Here is a 26,214-nt window from a genome sequence, read left to right on the forward strand (position 1 = left end):
CACAAAAGAAATGTGCAAATCTGCTGCTTTTAATGTCATAATACGTCTAAAAAATTTTTTCTTGGTTTGATTTCATTTTGTAGGACCGGCCCATGGTCCCTTCAGAAGTTTGGCACCCGGGGGCCCAAAAACCCTGCCGTTTTTCGGAACCATGCGGAAATAAGGGGGTGAGTTATAGTTTCAAAGCGCATGAGTTAAATTTTGTTTTAAACTGAGTTTTGGGCAACATTTGGTGTTGATGATCCCCTGTTCTCGTCAGTTCATTTTCGATCCGTCGCTTTATTGAAGGAATGTGATGTGTCGGTGTTGTATTTCAGCTTCATAGCCTCTCGCAGGTTTTTTGTGACTTTTTGGGTTTCGTCTCAAAATGGAACACATCTGTCATTTTCAGGGGTTCAAACTTCGTGTGGAGTTTTTAAGAAGGACGGTCTGGGGGTGGTTTTGAGAAGATAAAAAGCCCAGTCCGCCCAAAGAATAATTCGAACATCTGACCAAAAAAAACAGAAGATTCAGATAAACGCCAGTCGAAACATATGCAAATAGTTTAAAGGTTTACCGGTTTTTATGAGTCGGGAAAAAGCTTCAAGTCTGATGAAAAAAGAGCACGTATGGTCTTAGACAATAAACGTCAATAAACGGTTCAAACTCTGGTGAAGTCATGTTTATAAGAACTAAATGTTTTTCTGAATTTTTTTTAATATTGTTTGTGTTTTGGCAGATTCGATGCGAGGCGCCTGTTCTGTGCGTCAGGACCGTCCATCATAAAAAAACCCCCGGGTTAAAAAGAATGTACCTCTTTCCCAACAAAAGGGTAAATCATCTTCTTCTAAAATTTAAAACAGCCTCACAAATATGTTGATTCCCCAAAGGGTGGGTATGGACCGCGGGTGGAAAAAAAAAAAAGGTTTTTTTTTGTCCAAAGTAAGAAAATGCGAAGGTTTTTAAGCATTGTTTTAAATCACCGTGTCCACTTTGGGGCTCTATAAAATACAGAGGGACTTGAGCAGGAAAATGAGATTCTTTCAGTTCTAATAATAATAAATCTGCATGACTGGAATGTTTGTCGTGTTTGTGTTTTTGTTGTGGTTTCATCTGGGTCTTCTGAAACGTTAGGACTTCCGTCTGGAACGGGCCGCTGTACGACGCACGTGTCCATCGTTGAAGACGACGACTGGAGAAGGATCCGCAGCGTCCTCTCTCCCTCCTTCACCAGCGGGAGGTTAAAGGAGGTGTGTAAGTCTGGAGCCACTCACCATACATGTCCTCTTCTGTTCATAATGCCACAGATAAACCGTCAGTCATCTGAGAGAGGAAACCCAGACTGGAGCTGAACTGAGCAAATGATTCACATTATACTTCATTCATGCTCATTCTGTTATCTTTATCTGTATCCTTCTCATGCTTTAATAGTCCTCTAACAGTTAATATCTCTAGTGATTACGTTACAGTATGGCAAGATTTCAGCTCAAGATACAGAGTCGTTCATGCTGAGCTGCTCAGAGCAAGTGATACACATTAGGATTTATTGATGATTTATCTTCTTTATCCGTGTTCATTCTCAGGCTAACAAGTGTTATAGCTGTAGTTAATATCTCTTATCTGAAGCAGAACTTGAAGGCAGTAATACTATGCTGCGGTACAAAGATTCAGTACAACATGAATTCAGTTCATGAGATAAAATGACTCGTTTGAACTACAGAATGATTCATGCTGAAATGCTCATGCTGAGGATGTGTGTGTTTGATTGTATTAAAATATAACTGTTACCCGGTGTGTGATGAAGATGGTTTGAGTTGACAATGATGATGATGATGATATACTGTCGTTCCCTCGCACTAGATGTTTGGCATCATGAAGACTCACTCCCACATTCGGGGTTGATAATCGGGGGGGAAAAACAGCGACGCGAGGAGAAGCTGTGGATATTAAAGAGGATTCTTACATAATATCACATATGGCCTACTGTTATCTGAATAGATAAGAACAGAGCTGCAATAATATCACTGTAATTACAGGCCAAAGGTGTTCAAAATGCCTTACAATAACCTATAAAACCTATATATGATAATATTAATGGAAAACATTCACTATTTATAGAGATATGGGTTTATATGTTTATCAGATGACAATAGCTCTCGTGGTCTGCATGTTTTCAGGTTCTTCGGGGCGTACAGTATGGATGTGGTGACCAGCACGGCGTCAGCGTCGACATCGACTCCCTCAACAACCCTAAAGACCCATTTGTGTCCAACATCAAGAAAATGTTGAAGTTTGACTTCCTGAACCCTCTGTTCCTGTTCACCGGTAAACAGCTCAACTAGTCCTGTCAGTTCAACAGGTGAGTGTAGAAATGTTGTGCCCCTTTTTCGATTTCTTCCCAGCTTTATTTCCTTTCATCACCCCTGTCCTGGACAAAATGGATTATCTGAAGAAGATAACATCTGTGACTGATTACACCAACACACATACAAAAATAACCCTCACAAGAAGGTACGACAAACACTTCACACGAATAGACAGACGGACGTGAGCCTTCAACTCCAAAGTCATGGGTTCAGTTCCCAGGGAATTCATTATAATTGATAGAAGCATCTGCCAAATGCATGAGTGTAAATATAATCGCTGTGCATCTTCCAGCAGAAGCGAGTGGACTTCCTGCAGCTAATGGTTTATTCTCAGACAGAAGGGAAAATGAGCATGGAAGCAGCGAGGAACACACGAAAAAGGTTGAAGCATCTCAGAGAGTTAAGATCTTTGTACTGTATTTGAAGAAACGTTCCTCACATGGTGTCCTGTGCAGGTCTGAGCGACCACGAGATCCTCTCGCAGTCCATGATCTTCATCTTCGCGGGTGAGACCAGCAGCAGCACTCTGTCCTTCTTCTTCAATCTGGCAACCAACCCAGAGGCACTGAAGAAACTGCAGGAGGAGATCGACCAGACCTTCCCTAATAAGGTAGAGCTCGGAGAACTGAGTGAATCTGTACGTGAGAAGAGTTTGAGAGGTTAAGCTCTGAACTGTGTTGAAGGCTCCGGTGGACTATGAAGGCGTCATGAACATGGAGTATCTGGACGCGGCGCTGAACGAGTCTCTGCGGCTGTTCCCGTCGCTGGTCGACTCGAGCGGGTCTGTAAGAAAACAGTGGACATCAACGGTCTCCTCGTCCAGAAAGACATGGTGGTGATGATCCCCACATACGCCCCCCACAGAGACCCGGATTACTGGAGCGACCCGGAGAGCTTCAAACCCCAGAGGTCAGGAACCACGAAACACAGCGCTGTAGAGAACTAGAGCCAGATAAACACAGACCTGAGTTCACACTGAAACCCAGCATCTCTTCAGAGTAACTGCTTCTGCTTCATTCCAGGTTCACTAAAGACAACAAGGAGTCGATCAACCCCTACATGTACATGCCTTCGGTCTGGGGCCCAGGAACTGCATCGGGATGAGGTTCGCTCAGGTGACCATGAAGCTGGCCATCGTGGAGATCCTGCAGAGGTTCGACGTCTCTGTGTGTGACCAGACTCAGGTGAGCAGACGGATCCTCCACTCGGTCTCACAGGAGGACTGCAGTCCTTCACTCACGCTCACCTTCTCTTGCTCTTCACAGGTTCTCTGGAGCTCAGCATCAGCGGTTTCCTTGCTCCCAAAGAGCCCATCAAACTCAAGCTCAAGCCTCGGAAGGTTTCCCTCTCAGAAGATACCTGTAACAACAACACATCGTTGAGCAGCTCCTGAACCAGCATTCGTCAGCAGCGTGCTTCTCTTTCAGTCCGAGGAGGAGGTTTGATTGGTCTTTTAAAATAAAAGAATAGATGTAGTCTCTAGTCTTCAGTGAAGAGGAGGATTCTCTGGGTCTTTCAGACTCGGACTGAGAGACTGGACAGGTTCTGCTGTCATCTGGGACTTTCTGAGAGTGGAAATAATGATGCCATGAGATTTATATTTAGAGGTTTTACTTTGTGATGATTGAGAAAACAGATTAGATGAGGTTAACCTTGAAAGAAATGAAATGGAAATATGAAATGAAATGTATCAAATCAATTAAAGTCTGCAGATATGTATCTGACGTGTGTGATGTCTCTGACTGTATTCACTGTACAACACAACCTTACATTACGGGATTTGCTTGAAATGTGGCTTTGTTTAAAGAGACTCTGGTGCCTGTTTACACAGTCATACAGAGTTTAAATAATAATTCAGCGTACAAAGAGAAAATTACGCTGTATTATCACCAAATATTGGATTAAATCTTTTTGATCATGAACACAAGTGTGACTTTGTGCCATTTTGTACAAGATAAAACATCTCAAAACAAACTTCTTTGTTAAACATTAAAGTGCAATACTGTTATAAACAGTGCATTTCTTCATATTTTATGTAAAATTTCTACTAATAATCCACAAATTAATAAAAGATTGGAATCCAATATTTTGTGATAATATACCATAATGAGCGATTTATAAGCTATTTTATTTTAGGATGGTCTTTTTGGACCAGGAACACTACACTAAAACAACAAAGTGGGAAATAAATCCCCCAAAATACAAAATTAGTCCAAAATTTTTCTTAAGCTGTTACAGTATGTTTTAGTCGAGGATAACATGTTGTTGTTATGGAGCTGCTCAAACTCCTTCTGCAGGATACTGACATGATGACCTGATGTGTGGGTCAAACCTCTGAGACGTATACACAGTACAACTCCATCGCTATCAGTCACTGAGTAACAGAAGGCAGCAGCTGAGGATTTCAGGAAAGATGGACCATAATCCAACACCAGCATCTATAAAACACACTCCTTTGAGCTAATAAAACTCCAGCAGCACTTTGAATTTGCCACATTCTGATTCAGTTACACACTTGAGGTTACAGAAATGAAATATACGCAGCTCAGTGACGTCTCTGTCTGGAGCTGCAAACTAACATTACAGACTCTAGAACGGAGCAGAGTCACAACACACACATCTTCAGATCAGATCAGATGCAGCTCTTTCACAGCTGACAAGGACAAACTCAGATCTTAAACAGTCATGTGATGTGTGTTTCGTCGGTGGGATCAATGAGTTCATCTCGTTCAGCTCACGTGATTTGAGTGTGTATCAGCAGGGGTGAGAATGTGTTTGTGAGGCTCTATCTACACTGGGTATTATGTGTAAATATGGAGACGTCCCAGACTAAAGTGCTGAACTCAGTGTGCTTGCTGCCAGTGTATTCGTCCCACCCTTATCTGAGGTCCCGGAGAGCGGACCATGAGTACAGTCTTGTTCTTTCCGCTGAAACATGGCTCTGCTTCCCTACTGTGTTTGTGACCATCTGTTCATGACTGAACTAGTTCTAGTTGTTTCGTCATAAAATCCACAAGAAATCTGCTATGTGAATTGAAATTTCCAGAGGAGATATATGTATGAATTAAAACAATGGACATGAAACTGAATAATTTTACATATAAGGTAACATGAATATTTAGTACATACACCTTGTATTAGCATACCAGATTTTTGGCATAACATTTGTTTTACTAAAATTGGCATAGAATAAGAGTTCAGACTCACGATACAGAGTCGTTTCATGCTGAGCTGTCAGAGCAAGTGATACACATTAGGTGAAATTTATTTTTATTGAGAGGGTTTATCTTCTCTTTATCCGTTTGTCCCTGGGGTGGGTGCAGTTGCTAAGCAACGTGTTATAGCTGTAGTTAATATCTCTTATGGAAGCAAGAACTTGCAAGGCAGTAATACTATGCTTGCGGTACAAAGGGATTCAGTACCACAGTGGAAAATTCAGTTCCATGAGATTAAAATGGACTCCGTTTGAACTCGAGACAGAATGATTCATGCTGGAAATGCTCATGCTGAAGGATGTGTGTGTTGGACTTGTATTAAAATATACCGTTGTTTACCTGTGGGTGATGAACGAGGTTTGAGTGAACACTGATGATGATGATGATATTACTGTCGTTCCTCGCTCTAGAGTTTTTGGCATCATTGTAAGACTCACTCCCACATTCTGGTTTGATACTTTGGGGGGACACGCGGACGCGAGGAGAAGCGCGTGGATATTAAAGCGGTGAGGTCTTACCATAATATAACATAGGCCACTACTGGGACTCTGAATAGCTAAGAACAGAGCTGCAATAATATCGACTGTTAAAGTACAGGCCAAAGGTTTGTCAAATGCCTTACAAATGCACCTATAATAACCTATACTAGACCTGATAATATTAGTGGAGAAACATTCACTTTTACTAGAGAATATATCAGATGACAATAGCTCTCTGTGGTCCTGCATGTGTTTCGGGTTTCTTCGGGCGGTACAGTCTGGAATGTGGTGACCAGCACGGCGTTCAGTGTCGACCTCGCCTTCCTCAACAACCCTAAAGACCCATTTGTGTTGTCAACGCTCAAGAAAAAACTGCTGCTAGTTTGACCTGTTCAGCAGCCCTCTCTTTCCTGATCATTGGTAACGTCTCAACAGAACACGGCAGAAATCTCTGTGGGCTGCCATAATTACAACAGTGACCACAGTAATTTCATTTATCTAAATTAATAGCCCATTAATCACCCAGTGAGGAGAGCAAAGCATTGAATAGACATTACAAACAAGTAGCTTTAGAGAGAAACATTTTGATTCCAACAACATTGCATGAAAAATTATAAATAAAGGGTTATTGGCTTTGTTTAAATTGAATATTTGAACTACAAATTGATTAAAAATTAAAATGATACACTCTAAATATGAAACTAAAGCACCTGTAGGTGGCGCTTGGTCTTAGAGAACCAGTCAATGAATCGTTTCATTTCTGACACATTCAGAAAACATAGACTAGCTTGTGTGAACGAGTCACTGAATCATTCCACTCACCTCGCCGTTTGATCAAATATATAGAATAAATATATATATATGTATTACTCATTTAACACATAATTTTTCCCCCCCAAACTTAATCATACCAAATTAATAAAAATAAAAGTAAGTAAAAACACAAAAGCGAGAACACATTGCCACTTTGTGACAGGTTATCCCATTTCATCTTGAATTGGTGGTTTTGACAGCCATGCGCTGCTCAATGCTGTGGCATCGATGAGAATTTACGGATTTATTAGTGTGAGAGTCGAACAGCATCGTGTTGATCGTCCAGCTACAGGTTTTTAAAAAGCTAACGTACTTTGCAAACATCCTGTTTTTCAAAAATTTAATAAGAATAAGAGTCTGAAAGAGTGGCCAAGGACCACAAGAAGGTACGACAAACACTTCACACGAATAGACAGACGGACGTGAGCCTTCAAATGAAACTGTCACCAGAGCACGTTTTTTCACTTCCTGTAGAAGCGAGTGGACTTCCTGCAGCTGATGGTTGATTCTCAGAGGGCAGGGAAACCTGAGTGTGGAAGCAGAGAGGAACACCTGGAGAAAGGTGAAGCGTCCTCAGTCCTCTCACGTTTCTGTTTGTATTTCCATGAAACCAACAAAAATCTATTGCAAACCACAGCCAATCAGAACAGTGTGTGGGCGGAGTCTCTCGATGCATGTGCATGGCTCAGCGCGTGCTACACCGAAGAAGTTTTGCAACTAAAAACAGAACACGTTTTCAGTATTTGGACGGTATTAACACGGATGATGGCATTTTGGGGGCCGGAAAACTTTTGGTAACGAGTGTTCAAAGGGCAAGTTGGGTCTTCTGTAACACTGCTACCAGGGGACCCTCGATAGGGCTAGTGTTTGAGTACATTGGGCGGGTTTTGTTTGTGAAAATGCTGGCAACGCTGATCGCACCCTACTGGCCTGACATTAATAATACAGCAATCTTCTGTGTAAGTGTGAACGGGGATTTGTTTTGACAAGTCATGAATGCAAAACTTATCTGTATTGTTGCAGATGTAATGGAACTAGTAGAAGCAAACGAATAAAAATTAAACATCAAAGAGTTAGTTTCACCCAAAAATGAAAAATTAGACTTTGTGTTTTACCTCACCCTGAAGCCACTTAGGTTGTAGAGACTTGTTGTTGTTTTTTCTCTAATCACTAAAAATACATATTTCGTGACTCTTAATGGATCTTTGTCCATGATTCATGTTTCAAGCTGACATGAAGAAGAATCATTGTTTAGGGGTTTGCTTTGTGACGGAGAACCAGAAGAAATGAGACTTAAGCTGTGAGAAATGATATGAACATCTCGAGAAATTACAATTTGATTTAAGAGATTGAAGTCTGCAGAAATGTAATCTGATGTGTGTCGTGTCCTGGTCAAACACTACTTGACACGAGTTATATGTTCACAGCTCTTGCTATTTATTAGTTAAGAATGAAACACAAGTTTTAAAAGAAAATTAACTTTATAAACAGATGGGGGCGTGGATTAATCGTCCCAGAAATGTCCTACAAGTAAACCAGTTGCCCAGTGGGAGTACGGCACCACAACTATTTTCTCCAAGCTGTTTTCGAGCTGCTGCTTCAGATCCTCTTCCCTCTGTAACGTTCACAGTTTTCCCCAAAGAAACCCAAAAAAGCCCCCGATTTTCCTCATTGGTTTATCAAAATATAAAAAACACATACAACAGCTGGCTGCTCAGAAAACATGTTTAACTGAAACACGATCAGCCTCAAGAGCGCAGACACAGCTGCACCCATTTGTTCCAGTTGAGCTCGTGAGGAAAGACCCGCGCCAGTCCTGAGCACAGCAGTCCACCGTCGGCTCGTAAAACACCGTCCCAGCGTCCCTCAGGCTGACCTCGGCCTGGACCTTCGACCTGCGGCACTCTGGGCTTCGAGAAGAGGCGACGGTTTGTGCTTCTGGACGGTGTAGCGCTTCCTCACGCAGCCCCACATCCACCAGGACCTGACCACACACACACACACACACACAAGCACACACACACACAACTTCTGTGAGAAGCATGGCAGTGATGATCAAGACACTACCAGAGACACAGGATCAGGGTAAATGCTGCAATTGCATGAAACCGTATCGCCTGCACACATTAAGCATTGCGGTTTAGAATGACAAGTGATTTAAAGCAGCGCTGAAAGGCACTCAGCAGAAAACAGAACTGCTCTCGCTATAAAATACCCGTCCTTTGCAAGTATCCCCTCGTAACACACAACAGGTCGCAAGCATGAAAAGTCGAAACAGCTGAGAAAGACCACACGGTAACTGTGTAACTGAATCCAGGAAGCTCTTTAAAAAAGGACAGCAGCCTAATATTCCTGCTGTTCTGTCATTCAATGTTGATCAAACAACAGAGAGAAAAATCTCTCCTCTGCTCTACACTAACATCAGTTTTTATTACTTTAAAAAGAAGAAATATATACTATATAGGACAGTGTAAATAGCATTTTTTCTTATTAATTCTTTGTACGTAATTTAGTTTCTTATTTAATCGTTTACTGTTTTACCTTGTCTCAACAGGTTGAAAAGGGGCCCCCGCCCCCTTGGGTTTTATTTTGATTATTAATTATTTTAGGCTAGCGTTAGATTTTTGTGATTTTGGACGCTGGTGAAAAAGAACTATTTTGGTGCTGTGGACTGAAATGAATGAGGGTGGTGTAGGGTGTAGGTCCCTGCCGCAGCTCCAGCACCACCACACAGCTTCAGCAACACCTGACTGTAGTGCTGCGCAGCTGGACTCCAGCAGCGCCGTGCGGACATGAGTGCAGCAGCAAGACTTCCAGCATGCCTTTACACCACGGGCCGTTGACGGCCGTCCACCAACAACGCCACGGCCGGCTGACGACCACACCCGACCCGCTGGCCGACACACACACACACACACACACACAGCGCAATACTCTTGTATGAAAAAAAATTTCCCCCCCAATCACTCGAAATACGACAGTTTCTCCCATGCAGTGGCCGGTGAGTTTAACCCAACTTGACGACTATCTTCTTCTGAGAAAGCTCCATCAGAACCGAGCATCCCGAGATCTTGTGAATCGTTTGGTGACTCACTGTGTGTCCTGATCAGCAGCTCCTTCAGCTCCGTCTGAAACAACAACAGAAACATCAACACACACACACACACACACCACGAACCAGAGTCAAAACACCTCAGAGCCCAAACACACACCTTTCATCTGAGAGGAGGCGGGGCCTTTGTCATCTGACATCTGGACATATGCTGCCTTCTGAGCCTCCATTCATCTTTATGGACCGCCCTCCTCCATAGCAAACCCACCTCCTCAGCATCAATCTCCATGGGACCGATTTTCAGCTGTGTCTGTGGAAAACAGGTCCCATGGCAACAGTCTGATTGACAGCTGTGTCTGTGGAGACGGGATCCTCAGAGACTGACTCCTGTAGTTCTGATTCCTAACGGCCGCCTCTTAGCAGGTGGGGGTGTGTCGTGGGCGGAGTCGAGGGTGGGGCTTCTCGTTGGGGAAGGAAGCCAGCTGCATCTGCACACTCCCCACACCTGCTCTGTAAACAGCCAATGAGACGCGGCCTCTGCACACACCAGCCTCTGGGAGAGAGCGCCCGCCTCCACCAGCTGCTCCCCGTCCACCAGATCCTGCACACACACACACTCTCAGGTCAGCTGAACCCTCGGGGAACGCTCTCTCATCACTGGTTCGTCTCTCTCTCACCTGTATGTACTGCAGGAGTGTTCTGCTCCGCCCATCCTCAGGCAGGTCCAGGTGTAAGAAGCGCTCGCAGAGGTCTCCTGCCTGTCAACGCCAAACTCCGCCCCCCTCCTCCACGGCGCGCCGATCCTCCTCGCTACCGCCTGCACATTCTGGCGCCTGTATCCCAGCACGCCACACAGCGCGCCAGGAACAGCTGCAGATCGACGGGGAGCCGAAGGATACATGCGTGTTGGGAAGAACAGCGGGAGAGACGAAACAGAGCACAGACACCAAGCTCAGACACAACCAGCTACACCACACACACACACACACTCAATGAGAAACACCATGAGTATGGACGTGTGTGTGTGTGTGTGTGTGTGTGTGTGTGTGTGTGTGAACAGACCGCTGCTGCTGAACAGTGTGTGTGTGTGTGTGTGTGTGTGTGTGTGTGTGTGTGTGTGTGAACAGACCGCTGCTGCTGAACAGTGTGTGTGTGTGTGTGTGTGTGTGTGTGTGTGTGTGTGCGCTGACCGCTGCTGCTGAACAGTGTGTGTGTGTGTGTGTGTGTGTGTGTGTGTGTGCGCTCTGACCGCTGCTGAACAGTGTGTGTGTGTGTGTGTGTGTGGTGTGTGTTCAGCGCTGACCGCTGCTGCTGCTGAACAGTGTGTGTGTGTGCGGTGTGTGTGTGTGTGTGTGTGTAATTTGCATAGCGTTTGGAAGGTATTTCATGAAGATTGCATATAGTAAGGTGAGCACCGACCGCCAAGCTGCTGAACAGTGTGTGTAGGTAGGCGCTGACCGCTGCTGCTGAACAGTGTGTGTGTGTGTGTGTGTGTGTGTGTGTGTGTGTGTGTGTGTGTGTGTGTGTGAGAAACGGACCGCTGCTGCTGAACAGTGTGTGTGTGTGTGTGTGTTTGTGTGTGTGTGTGTGTGTGTGTGTGTGAACAGACCGCTGCTGCTGAACAGTGTGTGTGTGTGTGTGTGTGTGTGTGTGTGTGTGAACAGACCGCTGCTGCTGAACAGTGTGTGTGTGTGTGTGTGTGTGTGTGTGTGTGTGTGTGTGTGAAAACGGACCGCTGCTGCTGAACAGTGTGTGTGTGTGTGTGTGTTTGTGTGTGTGTGTGTGGTGTGTGCTGTGTGTGTGTGTGAACGGACCGCTGCTGCTGAACAGTGTGTGTGTGTGTGTGTGTGTGTGTGTGTGTGTGTGTGTGTGTGTGAACGGACCCGCTGCTGCTGAACAGTGTGTGTGTGTGTGTGTGTGTGTGTGCACTGACTGCCGCCGCTGGAACAGTGTGTGTGTGTGTGTGTGTGTGTGTGTGTGTATTGACCGCTGCTGCTGAACAGTGTGTGTGTGTGTGTGCGTGTGTGTATCGGACCGCTGCTGCTGAACAGTGTGTGTGTGTGGTGTGTGTGTGTGTGCACTGACCGCTGCCTGCTGAAACAGTGTGTGTGTGTGGCGTGTGTGTGTGTGTGTGTACTGACCGCTGCCTGCTGGACAGTGTGTGTGTGTGGTGTGTGCACCGGACCGCCGCTGCTGAACAGTGTGTGTTGTGTGAGTGTGTGTGTGTGTGTGTGTGTGTGTACTGACCGCTGCTGCTGAACAGTGTGTGTGTGTGTGTGTGTGTGTGTGTGTGTGTGTGTGTGTGTTTGTGTGTGTGTGGTGAGCATCCCGACCGCTGCTGTCTGAAACAGTGTGGTGGGTGTGAAGCACTGACCGCTGCTGCTGAACAGTGTGTGTGTGTGTGTGGTGGTGTGAGCACTGACCGCTGCTGCTGAACAGTGTGTGTGTGTGTGTGTGTGTGAGCACTGACCGCTGCTGCTGAACAGTGTGTGGTGAGTGTGTGTGTGTGTGTGTGTGCACTGACCGCTGCTGCTGAACAGTGTGTGTGTGGCTTTGTGTGTGTTGTGTGTGTGTCAACTGACAGCTGCTTGCTTGAACTGGGTTTGTGGTTTGTGTTGTGTGTGTTTGTGCACGGGGAACGCTGCTGCTGAAAACATGGTGTTGTGTGGGTGTGTGGGGGGGGGGGGGTGTGTTTGTTGTGTGTGCACTGACCGCCGCTGCATAGCACAGTGGGTGTGCGGGGCGTCCTGTTCTCAGCCGCAGGGTGGGAGTTGCAGGTGTTGGACCATGATGCTGTCGTGCGGTTTGGCGTTGTGTGGTACTGGGAGCTCCGGGACAGGGTGTTAAATATCCCATCATCAGCCAGGTAATTAGTGTGAGACGCCCTGAGTGGTTTGACCTCCAGCCTCCCTCTTCCTCCTCGACTTTCCTCCCCCTCCTCTTCATGTTCCTCCTCCAGTGGCTTTAGATGAGGATGAAACAGCCACACACGTGGTTTAGCACAGATATGAGTCCTCAGCGAGTATATCAGCGTGTTTGTAACCCGTACGTATCCTAACTCTTGACCACTCCGCTGTCCCTCATCGTGCTGTCCACCCCACCGATCTGCGGCGGGATGCTCTGACGTCCACAGACAGCAGCCCCAGGGTCATGAGGGTTCGGCAGCCGGCGCTGGCGCCCCCCCCCGGAGGCGTCCATGGGGAACTGGCGCATGACCCGCGCTCGGGTCCTCTTACCTCGCAGGCTGAGGCTGAGCGCCCTGCGTCTCAGGCTTCCTTCTGGAAGGAGAAAGGCCCTTTGTTGAGTCTTGTCGCTGCGGCCCGGACTCACACAAACGCCGTTCAGAAGATCGAAGGCCTCTTTTAGAGAAGGGTGCGGTGGGAAACGCCAGGTGATGATCCTGCGTAGGACAGAGCTGAACATGAGCCCACTGCAGGTCCGCCTGGAACCTGACTCTAGACTCTGTGCGGTGGGTGCGTGTTACTTGTAGTAGTTGCGGTGAGAAGCTGGTTAGACCATGGGCATGAAGGGCAGCGCGTTGGCACTTCTCATGCATGCCGTAGACGTACGTGGGCCGCCGGCGGTTCACTTAGCGCACTGATATTACGGGACACGTCTGGAAGGCCTGATGAGACAAAACCTCCTGCCCCCCTGTATCGCGCGTGACAGACAGAACGTCTGACACACAGCGACACTGACATGATCAAGGTGGACCACGAGAACACTGTATCAACTACACACGTGTGTTTGTGTGTGTGTTGTGTTTGTGTACCTGGAAAGGCCTGTCGTTTTCTTCAATCTGGGCGTTTGGGGGTGGTGGGTTGACACTTGTGTGCTCTGAATCAAAATTAAACAAGCACCAGAACATTAATGTCCTCCTGCATGCAAACACCACCAAACACACACACCACACACACACCAACACACACACACACAACAACACACCCCACCACACACCGCCGTTACACACCAATACACCAATGATGAAACTAGTGTCTGAAAAAAACATTAACATCTCCTCATGCAAAATAAAACCCAGCAGCACGCGACACCAAACACCGTTCACTCATTCACATTTTGTATTATATTAAAATAAATTTAGTGCACACACACACACACAACTCGTGCATGAGGTCTTTATAGAACGTTGTCAGTTGATCCGTCTACGATCGCAACACACCTTAAACCCTGTATTACCGCAGCACACCACACCACAACACACACACCACACATTTAGACTGGACAGGACTTCCACAGCGAAGAGTGTTCAGTGTTTATTAAAAATAGTTTTTGTTGGGTGTGTACTGAGTATGTGTGTGGTGTGTGTGTGTGTGTGTGTTGTGTGTGTGTGTTTTTGGGTTGATCCTTGTTGAAGAGCTCTCTCTGTTGTCTTTCTGATGGGCCATCACTGGAGCCGTAAGCTGTTGCTGAACTTTGGACCTCAGAGCACGAAGAAGAAACATCCTTATACGCCTCCAACAGCACACCTGGAACCCACACACACACACACACACACACACACACCACACTACACAATGTGATTCCAAAGTAAGATTCGTATATCCTCCTACTGTTTTATTAAGGCTAAGCCAGCGTCTCTGGCCATCTTCATGGGGGTGGAAAAAACACATTAGAATCTTTGTAATTTCTAAAACTAAATTTGGATTAACATGATGAAAGAAGCTTTTTTTTCCAGGTATCAATGAAGACAGACCACGCGGTGTCTCTCACCCTTCACATCCTTATGTCTCCCAGTTCGGTCATGAATTTGGCCATCAGCTCTTTATCCTGATACATCTCAGCCAGACAAATCCTGAAGACCACAAGCCGAGATTCTCGATAAAACTGGCCTGCTTTTGATTACTCTGAGGTCAGACAGCATCTGTGGTGTCTTATAATTGACTATGAACTACATGAAACACGCATAAGTCTGTGACATGCGATCGTTGTGTGTGTGTGTGGTGTGTGTTTGTGTGTGTGTGTTGAGTGTGTTGTGCGCACACACACTGTAGTTTTCAGGTCAGGTCTGTGGGTTCTTCATGATGTAGCGTGCCGTCAGTCGGCCGACAGACAGCGATGTTTTATACAGAGATACTCAAACTCAAGCGTGCAGCACGCCACGCACCCACCGTCCAGGGCCCGACACGGCCTCTTCCGCTGCACACACACACACACACCAACACACCACACCACAACACAGTGTGGTGTGCACTACCAGTGTTTGGGGTACCACAATATAACACAAGTTACATAATCAGATTACTTTACTTGAGTATGTGTGTGTGTGGTGTGTGTGTGTGTGTGTGTTGAGCGAGTGTCTCTGTGTGTGTGTGTTTGTGAGAGAGTGTCTCGCTGTGAGTGTGTGTGTTGTGTGTGTGTTTTGATGTACCTTGGCGGTTGAGGGACGTGGCTGGCGACGCGGCCACAGCCTCAGCAGGCTGTCATCCATGTGTGTCCAGGTGACTTCTCGGTCTGGTCATCTGCAGGATGAGCGCGTCGGTCCCGTCTCATCCTTATCCTGATCTTCTGCTCGGAACGCACTGACACACACACCCACACACACACACACACCACACACACATTTTATAATCAATTGACTTCACAAACTGTTTCAGCGATAATGTCTTGTTAACATTTACTGAACTCATTCTTACTTCCTTGCGGGCGGGTTGAGTGGCGCTCCTTCTTCTCTCTCTTGCGATTTGACGGTTTCGTCTCCGCGGCCAGCATCCCTGGTTCCTGCTGGACGGCTTTCTGAGCTGGTGCGCACCCTCCTCCCTCCAGGACAGCAGGGGGGCGCAACCTTCACGCCGCTCTGAGAACGCGTGCGGATCTACCAGAGGAACCCTTAATTAGCCCACTATTATCCAACGGGGTCATATAATCTGCTATAAACACCAATCTTATGTTTCTGACTGCTTTGAAAAAAACTGGTTCGGAAGAATGCAAAATCGCCAAAACGCCCACTCTGTTATTATAAATCATACCGGCTGAAGATGAAATTACATTAAACTGTATTAATTATATACATGCCCTGGTCATATAATTAGAATATCACAAAAAAGTTGATTTATTTCACTTAATTTCCATTCAAAAAAAAAAGTGAACTTGTATATTATATTCATTCATTACCCACAGACTGATTATATTTCAAATGTTTATTTCTTTTAATTTTGATGATTATAACTGACAACTAAGGAAAATCCCAAATTCAGTATCTCAGAAAATTAGAATATTGTGGAAAGGTTCAATATTTGAAGACAACTGGTGCCACACTCTAATCAGCCCTAATTAACTCAAAACAACTGCAAAGGCCTTTAAATTGTCTCTCAGTCTAGTTCTGCCTTAGGCTACACAATCATGGGGAAGGACTGCTGACTTGACAGTTGTCCAAAAAGACGACCATTAACACCCCTTGCACAAGGAGGGCAAGACACAAAAGGTCACTGCAAAAGAGGCTGGCGTGTTCACAGAGCTCTGTGTCCAAGCACATTAATAGAGAGGCGAAGGGGAAGAAAAGATTGGTAGAAAAAAGTTGTACAAGCCATAGGGATAACCGCCACCCTGGAGGAGGATTGTGAAACAAAACCCATTCAAAAATGTGGGGGGAGATTCACAAAGAGTGGACTGCAGCTGGATTCAGTGCTTCAAGAACCACTACACACAGACGTAGGCAAGACATGGGTTTCAGCTGTCGCACATCCTTGTGTCAAGCCACTCTTGACCAACGCAGACAGCGTCAGAAGCGTCTCGATTCAAAAAAGCACTGGCCTGCTGCTGAGCATGGCGGCCAACGCGACTAAAAACCGTCGCATTGTGCGACCATAACTATTTAATTTGCGGACTGTGACGGTTTTTTTGCTGAGGTCGGCCATTGGCGGCTACCCGCCGATAAGCTCCTCAGGATTTACCGCTAACAATGTTTTCGCAGGCGGATGATTTGCGTCATTAGCAGCCCGCCCCCTGTACCTGTGATTTTACACGTAACTCGGGCCGAAGATTTAATACAACACAACTACCACGAGGTGTGGACCTGCCGCATGTACAAACAGCATTTCAGCCGCTAGGGGGGCGGCCCATAGATAGAAACATGCCGTTCTGTCAGCCAGAAATTGTATTTGTAGAGGCGGCTGCGGCTAGGGGCCCATTATCTTCCTCAGCCGATCCCGAGGGACTGCACCGACAGAGACGCATTTCAGCCAGAATTCAGCACGAGTGTTATTGCTTCTGGTTATATATTTACATGTTATAACTTAAAACATTTGGATGTAATGCCCTTTTTCCTACTTGTTTTGCCGAATCAAATCTTTTGGTTAGTTCACGTATTTAACTAGGACGGATGCGCATCAAAGTTGTAAGTGGATGCAGGCAGTCCCCGCTTCCTCTGCCGCGACATCAGTTGCTGCCGCACACAGTCTGATTAAACCGCAGCTAGCTCCGCGTGCATCGCGAGATTAAATGACGGAAGACCGGAGGTATGGGACGTGCAGAAAATACAGCGTCTATTTCGTGCACAAAACTTGAAACAAATCTAGACCAGGTAAAGCTGTCAAGCTGTGTGGATATTGGCAATATCGTTACCAATTCTCGCTTTATACTAATTACTCATATGGCTTTCTTCTAACAGATCTTGGTCCTGTGTTCTTTAATGCGTGGGGTTATGGTATTGCGGCACGATGTATGTTAAAATACATCGTGTATAACAATCACTAAACAAAGAGCACGTAAAGGTTTTTTGTGGTAATTGAGCCATCTCTTTGCAAGCTTTCTAGTCCCTAGGATACATTTAAAATGGAGAACTTATGTTTTTCGCAGCCACCACACAAGCGTTGCAAAAGTTTCGGGAATTGGACATCTGCAATATTTATGTGGGCTTCACTCTCGAGAGGTAGCAGTGAAGTGACCACAATGATGGCCAAAGCGAATAGACGGGATAAAATATGTTACAATGGGCATTCCGACTAGAGCCACCCGCACCAATATTTTCGAAGCACCCTCAGTGCTTATTTTCTGGAACCTGGTTAATACGCTTTTATTGCAAAACTCTATATACACAAAACAACAAAATACAATGCACGTAATTAAAACACAATGAAGTAAATGCATATTTATAATTTAAGCAACGTAACTAAAATAAAGTAGAGAAGGCTGACTAGTATCAGTCTTGCTTGCACTTAATGAGATAAAGCCCTATCTCCTCCTCTTGAATTAGAGAAAAAGCGCTTCTAGTCTTCAGTGATACCAAGACGGTTGAGCATACACGTAATCTCTGAGCAAAAGCAGAGCCAATTCATAGAAAGACAACAATTTATCAATTTAAAAGCACACATCCATGTTTGTGTGAGTGCAGGAAAGCACCTTGCAGTGGAGATTCGTGCTCACGCCGCTTTACATGGGGGGGATCACGTAAAATTTATGCGCTTTGAATATGTCCAAATATCACGCTATAGACAGCCTGCCTAAAAAATTAAATCATTAAAGAGGAGAAAGGAAAGCGTCCCTAGTGCAGCTACACATGCCAGGACCCGCCACTTGCAGATGCAGTGAGAAAAATTTACTAAAAACAAGTCTATCGCACGAACATCGTTGGGGGTGGGCAACTGGGGTGTGTTCCAGCCATTTTGACGTGGGGGTGCCAGGTGCCACCCCTGGCCACCACGTAGACACCAGCTCTGATGAGGAGCCCAAGCTACACTCAGTGGGCCATGTGCGCTTATGCTCCATGATACGGGTACAGATTCTGTTTGAATGACGTTTTCTTCTTGTGACTGTTAGAATTTTCAAGCTGGAAAAGACCATTTAGTTTCCCTACTTTAAGTGAACCTTATTTTCCCAGTTCATCTACAAGATGAATTAAAATGCTGATAAGAGTCAAAGAAAAATAGATGTAGTGGGAGAAATGCAAAGGATTACAAACACATGACAAGTATTGCAATGTTAAAATGTAAATAAATACATAAATAATAACCAATCGTAAAATATAACTAAAACACGGTTTGTATGCTGTGGCACCTAAAAATTATTTGGCTCCTAAGTTTTTTTCTTATAGGAGCCAATGGCCCTTACTCGATTATTTTGTTTGGAGCCATGCTGAGTGGTCCAAAGTTATGTTCTCTGATGAAAGTAAAGTTTTTGCCAGTTCCTTTGGATTATCCCAGGGTCCCAGAGGTCTGGCGGAAGAGAGGAGAGGGCACAACCCTCCAGCGTTGCCTTGAGGTCCAGTGGTAAAGTTTCCACAGTCAGGTGATGGTTTGCGGTCGGTGCCATGTCATGCTGCTCGGTGTTGGTCCACTGTGTTTTGCTGAGGTCCAAGGTCAAACGCAGAGCCGATATTGCCAAGGAAGTTTTCGAGCACGTCATGCTTCCTTCTGCTGACCTACCTTTATAGAGATGGCAGATTCATTTTCCAACAGGACTTTGGCACCTGCACACAGTGCCACAACTACCAGTTAGCTGGTTTAAGGATCATTGGTATCCCTGTTCTTAATTGCCAGCAAACTCGCCTGACCTTAACCCCATAGAAAATCTATGGGGTATTTGTGAAGAGGAAGATGCGATATGCCAGGACCCAAGAATGCAGAATAAGAGCTGAAGGCCACTATCAGAGCAACCTGGGCTCTCATAACAACCTGAGCAGTGCCACAGACTGATCGACTCCATGCCACGCCGCATTGCTGCAAGAATTCAGGCCACGGATCCCAACTAAGTATTGAGTGCTGTACATGCTTATACTTTTCATCTTTCATACTTTTCAGTTGGTGCCAAGATTTCTAAAAAAAAATTTTTTTTTTTTTTCCTTTCTTTGTAGTGGTATTAAAGTTAGCTTCCGAATTTTCGGCGATACTGAATTGGGTATTTTCCTTAGTTTTCAGTTATAATCTCAAAATTAAAAGAAATAAACATTTTTGAAATTATATCAGTCCTGTGTTGAATGAATGGAATAAATATACAAGGTTTGCCCTTTTGAATGGATTAATGACATAAATAATCTTTTGAGGACGTGGCTAATTATAGACAGCACCTGTCCATGCGCTGTGTGTTTCAGAGTATTTATGCACAAGCAGCGACCTTCAGGGTGTTTCCATCTCCCAAATTTGAAATAGCAATTTATTAACTGTCTGTTGTAACAGAAAAAAATGGTTAAGAGCTCCCTGGTCCGAAAAATAAAAGCTTTGTAATTTTTACAGTTGTGTGTTAAAAAAATACCTTATTTTCCTTAAATACCTTTTAATTTTTCAATGTTTAACATTAGCTCTTTCCTCACCAGCGTTTTTAAAAAATTGCCAGTCACGCCAGCATTTTTTGATGATTTTTACTAACATTTCATGGCCCAGAGAATATATTGTTTTGAATAATAGAACATGCAAAATCTGAAAATGAAAACTACCTGCTGCCAGTTGGTGGGGCTTTTAACTTTCAGTCATAACAGTCACATCTATGTGATCGACCTCATACAGCAACAAGCCGCTTTAGTTTCATCAAAATCAGACAATGATGCAACAGTTATTAGGCACTTCCTGTTTCTCATTTCTCACCATAATTTGCCCCTCGCCACGGCCCAACCGTTCAGATATCAAAATCCCCCTTTGCAATGTAGCATCCCCAGTGTCTTGAGGCCATGCTAACAGAGTTTGGTGGCGATCGATTGGAAAGCATGAGAGGAGTATATCAAATTCCAGAGCATGTGCTTATTACACAGCCCTGACTAGCCCACTTCCTGTTGGGCGGAGCCTATGACATGCAGTGCAGTGTACCGAGTTTCATATGAATACATGCAAGTATGTGTGAGCTACACATCAAGTTTTCAGACAGTGTTCCAGGGGGCGCCGTAGAGTCCTAATGACCGCAGATTCCACCGTGAGCGCAAATCTTCAAGAGGTCTGGAGCATGTTAAGGGCCCCAAAGAGCCCCGGATAGTCAAAAATAATAATAATAATCCTTAGGGGATCAATAGGGCCCTGCACCTTGGTGGGCCCTAATAATAGTAATAAAAATAATAATAATAATTATCATTTTAATTTTTACCATATTGATACATAATCAAGAAAAAAACAATTGCAATCATAATTTAGTATAACACTCGTGGTGAAAATCTAGTAGATCCAGTGTTGTTGTGTCAAAAATACTGATTGTCTGGATCAATACATGGTGGAATGGCAAAAAAAAAAAAAGCGATCACTTATACAAACAGATGCATATGTAAAATAATGCAATTATCAAACGTTAAACAGCATTTAAATCAAATCTGCCAAATTTTGCAGAATGAAATGTCAAAAGCAAAGGTTCTGTTCTTTGTTTGGACACAGTGCATGTTCAGATATTCTGGGTGCCATTAAACTTGTGAACATGATCAAAAATGCTGGCGGTGGCGGGCACCTTCAAAAAATAAAAACTGCTGGCGGGGAAAGAGTTAATGTCTGTTACTTCATGACACTGGATTGATCAATCAGTGACTTTCGTGAGTGAGTGTGTGTGTGTGTGGTGTGTGTGTTACTACCGGTGAGCGTGGCAGGTTTGGGGCGGGGGCAGTTTGGACAGCAGGTTCCTCAGTCTGACCGTATGATGGGTTCCTGTCTCTTGGGTTCCAGTGCTCTGAAACAACACAAGCACATCAACACACCACTGCAACACTGCAGAGTGTGTGTGTGTGTGTTTGAGTGTGTGTGTGTGTGTGTGTGTGTGTGAGTGTGTGTGTGTGTGTGTGTGTGTGTACATGTTTGCCAGGTTACATCACCAGACCCATCCACGTCCAATATCGCTTAAGAAGGAAGAATAAAGTAAGACCGGCGCCCCCCGGGGGCCCGCCCGTCGCCGGGGGTAACCCCTTTCATTCCACCAGTCACAGCTCCCCCTAGCAACCAAAAACACAACGGCCCCTGAGCTCACCCAAATCAGGGACAGCCCAGCCCTGTCTGGGGCCAAAATCAGAGTGGCTGACTCACGGTGCTATACAAAAGCCGGGAGTTGCTCCCCGGGTTCCCCAGGACGGAAATCAAATCCCCCGGGTCCCCCGCTGCCCCTTCGAGGGGAAACGCGGCCGAACCACCCCCGGGAAACACACACACACACACACTTTACCCCAAACCAGGGGTTCATAATAATATTTTTTCCTCTCCCAAATTTTGGGTGCTGCATGGGGGGGGTTGTCGCGTGCAAGCATCACTAAACAGCATCAGTGTGAATACTGGAGAAATTTTGGAAACTTTACATTTTTACTTAATATTTCTTTCCCCCGAATCAAATTTTCTATTCTTTTCCCCAACTGATTTACCCGTTTGGTGGCATCCGAGACCTGCCACCCGGGGCCGTGAACTCTTCGACCTCAGAGAGAAAACCCCACCCCCCCACCCACACAAACAAAACCTAAAACACCCCACACAAAAAAAACCTAAAAAAAACACACCCCCAAAAAACACACACAACACACCACCCACACAACAAACACACACCCCTCTCAGACACAAACACACACACACCCCCAGAAAAACCCCACAACACCCCTCTCAAACACAAACACAACACCACACCCCCAAAACAAACGGGAAATACACACACACCACACCCCCTTCAAAACACAAACCCCACACCAAACCCTGGACAGGGATCGCCGATATCCCTTTTTTCGGGGCCGATGCCGATAGATTATCGTAAGGAAGGGAATAACGATTTTTTAAAAAGGGTAGGGTTTTCTGTGTAAAATAAAAAATTTGTAAAAATTTAAGAAAAAAAAGGGCCCTTTGACAAAGACTCTTTTTAAAAAAATTTTAAAACTTTTTAAATTTCTGAGAACTTTTCAAAATAACCCCTTTAATTTTAATAAAACAACAACATAAAAAAGTGCTGGGAACCATCAGACCCTTCTGAAAACTAAGAAAATTTAAAGCAAATTTAAACACCCAACAAATGAAAAAAAAAGGGAAAATAAATAAAATCTCCCCTTTTCTCTTCTCTCCTCTCTCTCTCTCTAAAATATAAAATATATATATATATGTGTGTGGGGGTGTGTGTGTGGGTGGTGTTTTATTTTAGCATTTTTTTTGGAAACCCCAAAATTTGCTTTTAAAAATCACACCCAACCCATATTGTAATGGGGTTGTTTTTTTTTTTTGGGATGTTTATCACGGCGATAAAAACTAGGAAGTATACAGGACAGCGTCACCAGAAAGGGCCCTTTGTGATTTTTATTGCAAATTTTCGTTATTAGCCTTTTGGGGGTTTTTAGCAGGGTGCGATTGTGAAAAAACGAGGGGGGGCTTTTGAAAGATTTTAAAGAAAAGTTTTTTTAAAAGACGGGGAAAATTTTATTTTGGTGATTTTCCCGTTTAATAAAAACCCTTTTAAGCCACGTTAGGCCTATTAATTTAATGATTTAATTCCCCCGGTTTTTCAAAAAAACAAATTACATCGAGGGGGGCGGGGAAAAAAAACAAACCCGGGGCTTTTTGAAAATCCGGGAACGTTAAAAAATTGCGTCGCAAATGTTCACGTTTCAAAGGGGCTTCAAACGGATCGGTATCGCGAATCATTTTATTCAGATTGGAAGTCAGAGGGGTTTTAAAGATTTTTTTTTCCCCAAAGGGGGTAAAGTTTTTCGCAGAGGCAGGGAGCCCCTTTGACCAGAAGGGGGGGAAAACCCCCCCCCGGGAAATCGACCCCGGTTATTAGCAAAGGGAGAGCGCGGCCCCCGGAGAAACAAAACAAAGGGAAAAGGGAGCCGCGTGCGTCAGGGCGTCCCCGAGTCGGCTTGATGCCCTTTTAGCTCTTCCCAAAAGGGGTAAAAGGTTTTTCGAAATTGGTTTTGTAAATTTTTTTGCAACCCTGGGTTTGAAATAAAGCAATTTTTTTTCCAAATATGCGCCCTTTTTTTTTACTAAGAGCCCTAACCCGGGAAAGGGCGTGTTCGGGGAAACTTGTGAAAAACAAACCCCCAAAAAAAACCCCCGGGGACGTGAAAGAATTATTGGGGTTTATAATTTATTCACAATTTCAACGTTAAAGTTGCCAAAAAGGTGAGAGAAGTAGGTTTTTGGTTTTACCTTTCAGCCAAAGATGTGATGAAAAACCCCCTTTTTAAAACATATCATGCAATGACGGACATTGAAACCGGGGGAAATTAAAAGTATAATAAAATGAAGGGGCTTTTTTCATCATAAAGATATATTTTGGGTGTTTCAATTCAGTGTGTGATTTATTGCAAATTAGGAACGTTTAAGCATTTAACCCTTCGAGGAGAAAATTTTTGAGGGGTTTATGAGATCACTGAATCAGCTCCCGGGCTTTCCCCGGTTTTGAGAGCGGAAAAATTTTTCCCGCCGTATTTAGGCCAGGCCCGGGGACTCCCAACAAATTTAGCGGAAAGATGGGCGGGGCTTGTCTAGGCACAGGCGGTTTCGCTCTGGGCTGAGGTGGCTGGGGTCAGTGCCCGATCGCGCATTCAAAAAAAAATGGTTTTACGGCAAAAACGGTTTTGAAAAGGGGCCCATGCCGATAAAAAATAAAAAAAACTTTTTATCGGCGCCCATAAACGGTCGGGCCCCCACAATGGATCCAAAACAAACACCACACCCACAAAACACATACGGGGCCCACACAAAACCCCCCACAAACACACACACACACCAAACCCCCCAACTGGACTCCACAAACACACACACCCACCCACAAACACACACACACAAACACACCACACACACACACATACGGAATCCACCCAACCCCTTAAAAAACACCCCAAAACACACACACACCCATACAGACAAAACACACCCCCACCACACACTCCAAACACAACCACAAACACACACCCATAGGGGCTCCCCACACAAAACACACAAACACACACAGACCCAGACACACACAGACACAAACAAAAACACACAAAACCCACCAAAACTCCAAAAAACCACCCACCCAAAAAACAACCCACATACCGACACAGACCACAAAGACAAAGACCCAGACACCCCAGACACACACGGAAAAACCCCAAAAACACACACCCACAAACCCACACACAGCAAAAGACACAGACAAAACACGACCCGACCCAACAAAAACACACACCACAAAAAAACACAGAACAGGGCACACACAGACACAACCGACACAGGGCACACACAGGAAAACCCAGCCCCCACAACACACACGGGCACACACACACACCCCACACACACCACAGGGACTGACAAAACTCATTTCAGCTCCTCTCTTTCTGAACTGAACGGAGTGGTGGGTTAAACCGGGGGGATGTTTGGGGGCCCCGAGGGGTTTTTGAGGGCACACAACACAGGGGCGAACCAGTATTCCAAGTCCCGCGCTCTTGGGTTTAACACGTAAATGTTCCTTTTCCCAACGGGGCAGGTCTCGATGGCCAAAGTTATAGTGGGGGTCACACACCCTTGGGGGCCACGACCTGGCCTTCGACTTTAGGGGGAAAACAAAAAAACCCCAACACGCGAGTGTAATTTTAGTTTGAAAACTTGTGCCCAGCGTCACCCCTGCAGGATCATGGACCCAAAACAGACCCCCCCTGGTCTTTTTCCATGAAATTTTCAGTGGGGCCCAACTGCAGCAGGGCCCCGAAAAACAACCGCTGCCGCCCCCTCTAAAAATGAGTGTACTTCCCTTTTTGAAAAAAAACAATTTATTCCCAAAATTTGTTTTTTTTTTTAAGGGGGCCCCCAATTTTTTTTTTTAAAAAAAAACCCCCTCTTTAAATCAGCTGTTTCCCCGTAGCTGTCATGTGTGGTGTGTGGTGGGTGTGGTATGAGAGGTGTGGGTTTTTTTGTTTTATGGAGGTTTTGTGGTTTTTTTTGTGTGTGGGGTGTGTGTTTTTGAGAGTGTGGTTTTGGTGTGTGTGTGTGTGGTATTTAGGGGGTGTGGTGGGTTATGAGGGGTGTGTGTGGTGTGTGTTGGGTGTTTTGTGTATGAGGTGTGTGTGTGTGTGTGTGTGGTGTGTGTGTGTGTGGGTTGGGGTTTTTGGGTTTTAGGGTGGGTGTTGTGTGTGTGTGTGTGTGTTGTGTGTGTTTGAGAGGGTGTGTGTGTGGTGGGTGTGTTTGGGGGGGTTTTGTGTGTATGTAAGAGTGTGTGGGGTGTGTGGTGGTTTTGTGTGTGTGGTGTGTGTGTTTCCCCCTTGGGCAGGGAGCGTCGTTTAACCTCAGAAAAGGGAGGAACGGATCCGATAAAGGCTTCAAAAAGGGTCTTTAAAGGGACTGACCAAACCCCCCCGACCTAAAAACCCCCCCCCCCAAACCCTTTTCTGCCCCAAAAAGGGTTTTGAAAAAAAAAATTTTTATTTAAATTTTTTAAAA

General features: G+C 45.1%; 1 pseudogene; it reads left to right on the forward strand.

Annotated features, from left to right (window-relative positions):
- LOC122135790 overlaps positions 1–4,064 on the forward strand; it is a 6,896-nt pseudogene extending 2,832 nt beyond the window's left edge.
- Positions 4,065–26,214: the final 22,150 nt, after the last annotated feature.

Source organism: Cyprinus carpio, chromosome B1, assembly GCF_018340385.1.
Source record: "Cyprinus carpio isolate SPL01 chromosome B1, ASM1834038v1, whole genome shotgun sequence".
NCBI classification, from domain to species: domain Eukaryota; kingdom Metazoa; phylum Chordata; class Actinopteri; order Cypriniformes; family Cyprinidae; genus Cyprinus; species Cyprinus carpio.